We start from the raw sequence: 6,000 nt of genomic DNA, 5'->3' as shown, positions 1-6,000 counted from the left end.
TAGAAAAGCTCAGGATTCAAACTCAGAAGACAATGAAGACAGGAAAGCTACTTGTAAAGAAAAATGCAAAAGCCCCCAAAGGATTCCTAGAAAAGGACTTTCAAAATCCAATAAAAGAGTAAAAACAGTAAAAAGTGAGGGGAAGAAATAGGAGTGATGCAAGAAAATTAGGAAAAGGGCCCATGAATTGGAAAAAGAGATTTTTAAAACTCACTGAAGCAAATAACTCTTTAAAAATTAGAATTGGGCCAGGGGAAGTGAATGACTTCACAAGACATCAAGAAATAATAAAACTAAATCAAAAGAATGATAAAAATAGATGAGAATATGAAATATCTCATTGGAAAAACAAATGCCCTGAAAAACAGATGCAGGGATAATAAGACAATTGTTGGATAACCTGAAAGTCATGATTAAAAAGAGTCTAGCCATTATCCTTCAAGAAATTAAGGAAAATTGCTCTGCAGTTTTTGAACTAGAGAGTAAAATAGTAATTGGAAAAAAATCCAACAATCACCAATTGAAAGAAATCTTCAAATGAAAACTCAAAAAAAATATAGCTAATATTCTAAGCTCCTAAGTCAAGGAGAAAATATTATAAGCAACTAGCAAGAAACAATTCAAGAATTAGTAGCTTTTACATGAAAAGACTGAAGGACTTGGAATATGATATTTCAAAGAGTGAAGGAGCTAGGTTTTGCAAGCAGGAATAACCCATCCAACAAAGAAATCTGAATATAAACTTGCAAGGGGAAAAAAAAGGATGTTTACTTAATGAAGAGACTTTCAAGCTTTCTTGAGGAAAAGACCAGAACTGAACAGAACATTTGACTAATAAATAGAAGAATCAGAAGAAACTTTAAAAGGTAAACATGAAAGAGTAATCATAAGAATTTTTTGAGGTTAAATTGTTTACTTTTTACATGGGAAAAACATATTTATGACTATTAAGAATATTATCTTTGCTAGGATAGTTAGAAAGAAAATACAAAGAGGACTTGGGCTTGAGTTGATCATAACTTATTGTCATTGTAACTGGGTAAAAGGGAGATTAACATGTGTGTGTATTTGGGTATAAAACTTAACTTAAAGAGGAGTAGGGAGTCAAAGGGATAAGATATGAGAGGGACTCTTTAAAAATGTATATGGATTAGGGAAGCAGTGGTCAGAAATAAATTAGACTTCTGAGGAGCAGTAGTGGAAAGACAGAAAGAAGGATAAACAATGGGGGGAAATAGAATGGAGAGAAATATACAGCTAGTATTATGGCTCTTGATTGTGAATGAGATGAATTTACCCATAAAGTAGAGATGAAGAACAAAATTGGTGAAAAACCAGAAGCCAACAATATGTTATTTACAAGAAAGACATTTTAAAATGGGAGATGCACATCAAGTAAAAATAAAGGGCTTGCATAGAATTTATTATGCTTCAGCTGATGTAAAAAAATCAAGGATAGTAAATTCTAATCTCTCTACAAGTTAAAGCTAAAATAGATTTAATTAAAGGAGATAAGATGGAAAACTGTCTTAAAAGGGACCATGGATAACAAAGAACTATCAATACTAATATAATATCCAAATTTATAAAGGAAAAGATAAATGAAGTGCTTGTGGAAATATATAGAAACACTATAATAGTGTGATATTTCAACCTTTGCCTGTCAGAACTAGATTAATCTAACCAAAAATAAATAAGAAAGAAGTCAAGGAGATTAATAGAATCTTAAATGAGACAAATATGATGTCTATCTGAAAAGAACTGAATGTGAATAGAACTTTTTCTCAGCAATATAGGGCCACTTTACAAAAATTTGATCACATATTAGGGCATAAAAATCGAATAACCAAATACAGAAAAGCAGAAATTTTGAATGCATTCTATTCAAATCTTAATGCAATAAAAATTACATTTAATAAGAAACCATGGAAGCAAAGATTGAAAACTAATTAGAAAGTAAATAACCTTTAAAATGATTGGATAAATGAATATATCTTAGAAACAATAATTTTATTAAAGATAATGACAATAATGAAACAACATATCAGAACCTGTGGATGCAGCAAAAGCAATAATCAGAAGAAAATTCTTATCTCTAAATGATTATATCAATAAAACAAAGAAAGAACAGATCAATGAATTGAGCATGCAATTAGAAAATCAGAAAATGAACAAATTAAAATTCACCAAATAAATAACAAATTACAAATACTGAAAATTTAAGGTGAAATTAATAAAATTGAATTAAGAAAACCATTGAATTAATAAAGCTAGGAGTTAGATTTATGAAATGAACAATAAAATAGATAAGCCATTGGTTACAATATTTTTTAAAGAGAGGGAAAACCAAATCACTAGTATCAAAAATGAAAAGATTGACTACATACTAATGAAGATGAAATCAAATCAATTAATAGGAGTTATTTTGTCCAATTATATGCCAATAAATTTGACATTTTAAGTGAAATGGAAGAATACTTAAAAATATAAACCATTCAGATTAATAGAAGAGGAAATACATCTAAATAAACCTATTTTAGAAATAAAATTGAATAGTTCACAAATCAGCTTTCTAAGAAAAAAGCCTCAGGACCAGATGGGTTTACAAGTGAATTCTACCAAACAGGTACAGATCAATTAATTCCAAAATTAAATAATTATTTAAAATAATAGACTAAAAGAAGTCCTATGACACTCCTTTTATGAAACAAATATGGTGCTGATACCTAAACTGGGAAGAGCAAAAATAGAGAAAGAAAATTATAAACCAATTTTACTAATGAATATTGATCAAAAAATCCTCTATGAAATACTAACTAGGAGATTACCACAATGAATCACAAAAATTATACATTATAACCAATTGGGACTCATACCAGGAATGTAGTGCTGGGTGCTGGTTTAGTATAAGAAAATCTATTAACATAATTTATTATATCAATAACAAAAGCTACAGAAATCATGATGCTATCATTAGATGCAAAAAAAAAAACAAAACTTCCAATTAAATGCAACATTCCTTCCTCTTAAAATAACTATAAATAGTATAAATGGATTTTTCCTTAAAATGATAAGAAACATATATATATAACTATGAGCAAGAATTACCTGCAATAGGGATAAGCAAGAAGCCTTCTCAATAAGATCAGTAGTGAAGCAAGGATACCCATTATCACCTATATTATTTAATATTATACTAGAAATGTTAGCAATGCCAGGAAGAGAAGAAAAAGAAATTGAAGGAATAAGAATGAGAAATGGGGAAATAAAACTCTCTTTTTGAAGACATGATGGTATACTTGGAAAATCTTAGAGATTGGTTAGCAGTTATTGTTTGGCAAAATTGGTTAGCAAAGTAGTGAGATATAAAATAAAACCACATAAATCATCAGCATTGCTATATCACTACCATAGCACTGCAAAAAGAGATAGTAAGAGATATTTAATTTAAAATAGCTAGAGACAATATAAAAGATCTGCTAAGACAAACCAAAGAACTATATGAATATAATTTTAAATATTTTCATATAAATAAAATCAGATTTACATTAGAGAAATATTGATTGTTCATCAGTGGGCTGAAACAATTTTTAAAAATTACAGTTCTACCTAAGCTAATCTGCTTGTGTCAGTCCCATCTCAATTAAACTACCAAAAGTTATGTTATTGGACTAGAAAAAATAATAACATAATTCATTTGGAAGAACAAAAATGTAAATAAAGGAAGTCTAGCAATATCAGTTTTATGCTATATTGTAAGATGTTAATGATCAAAGCTATCTAGTAATGGCTAAGAAATAGAATGATAGATAAGTGGAAGAGAGCAGGTATACAATGATTAAAGTATGATTATAGTGACTTTATGGTTGATAAATGTGAAGATATAAGCTTTTGGTATATAAAAGTTGCTGAGAAAACTGGAAAGCAGGCAGACAGAAACTAGGTTTAGCTCAATATCTTATACCATTTACTAAGATAAGGTCAAAATAGATATACAACGTTGACATAAAGGTCATTAAGTTATTTGAGAAGAGCATGGAACATATTTAAAAGATGTATAGATAAGAGAAGAATTTATTAATAAGTAAAAAATAGAGATCATTGTGAATCATAAAATGGACAATTTTGGTTATATTAAATAAACAAGGTCTTGTACAAATAAAAGCAACATAGCTAAGATTTGAAGGAAAGCAGAAAATTGGGCAGGAAATTATCTTAAATATATAGAGAACTCAGTCAAATTTGTAAAGATGTGAATTTTCCCCAATTGATAAATGATCAAAGGATGAAAGAAATCACTGCAATATATAGTCATATGAAAAAATGTTTTTATTGATTAGAAAAACACAAATTAAATTAAGTTTCAAAAACCATTTCAAAAAATGGATTAATTTTACATATACATTGGTGGAACTGTGAAGTGATCCAACCATTTTGGAGAACAATCTGGAATTGTATCCAAAGAGTTATAAAACTGTGTATATCTTTTGTCTGTGCAATACCACTATTAGGTTTGTGTCCCAAGGTGATCAAGGAAAAATGGAAAGAACCTATATGTTCTAAAATATTTCTAGTAGCTTTCTTTGTGGTAACAAAGAACTGGAAACTGAGGGGATGCTCATCAATGGGGGAATGAATAAATAAACTTGTGATGTATGTTTGGGAGGAAATACCACTGTGCTGTAAGAAATGATTAGCTGGCTGATTTTTGAAAAACATGGAAAGATTTACATAAAGTAATAAAGAATGAAATGAGCAGTTCCAAGAAAATATAGTATATAATAAAAGCAATATTGTTCAAAGAATAACTGTGAATGACTAAGCTATTCTGAGTAATATTTATATTCAAATCAGCTAAGAAGGATTTGAGAAGGAAACTGCTATCCACCTCCAGAGCAAGAAGTGATTGTGGAGGCATATATTGTTTTGTTGTTGTGGCTATTGTTGTTCAGCCATTTCAATTTCTCCGTGACTCTTTTTAAGGTTTTCTTAGTAAAGATACTGGAGTAGTTTGCCATTTCCTTCTCCACCTTATTTTACAGAAGAGGAAGCTGAGGCAAATAGGGTGAAGTGACTTGCCCAGGAACTCACAGCTAGGAAATGTCTGAGATCAGATTTGACCTCAGGAAAATAAGTCTTCCTAACTCCAGGCCCAGCATTCTATCCACTAGCCAGTTAGCTGCCCCATGTATTATATGATCCCCCCCCCACATATATATATATATATATATATACACATACACATAAGTACATGTATACATATGCATGTATACATATATACTACAGAAGACCAATATTTTATTATGGTATGTATATGGATATATAATAAAATGTTGGCCCTCTCTAACATGGGATTGGGGGTGGAGAGAGAGACAATTTAGAACTCAAAATGTAACAGAAAATAAATATTTTAAATAAAATGGAGGTGTTATTTAAATAGACAATCTCTAAAGTTCATTCTAACTCTAACCTAATTCTAATTCTAACCTGTGAAAGATATACATGGCAATTTGGACCACTTGTTCCAAGAATTCTGGAGCTGCTACAAAGTATTCTACTGACCCAAAAAAAGGGCAGGTGTACATACAGGAAGGGTGAGACCCATAATCAATGTTTTCAAACTACTGTTTATCTGATGAGTGTACCAGCAAACCTGTGGAGAATGTGTACAGATTTTTTTTACAACTCTTGGAGAAGAAAGAAAGCAATATGGTAAAAAAAAATTTTAATACTAACAACCAATTAATCGAGTACAGAAAAGTATACTGAGTCACAAACCAAAAAAATGTCTAGGTTGACAAGATGCTAAGGTATTATTGGATAAGTTTCCATTAGTATATGGCTTGCCTGCCTGGAAACATTCTGGCCAAAGTCAAAATTTTGATAACATGCTTCTCAAAAATCATCAAGAAGTTCACAACTATGCCTTAACTTCAAGAAGATTATCAACCAGTGTTTTAATTGGGTGTTATGAAAGTGAACTCAGATAGGTACATGATG

This window comes from Sminthopsis crassicaudata, chromosome X, assembly GCF_048593235.1.
Source record: "Sminthopsis crassicaudata isolate SCR6 chromosome X, ASM4859323v1, whole genome shotgun sequence".
Lineage (NCBI taxonomy): Eukaryota > Metazoa > Chordata > Mammalia > Dasyuromorphia > Dasyuridae > Sminthopsis > Sminthopsis crassicaudata.
This window is presented reverse-complemented; position numbering follows the sequence as displayed.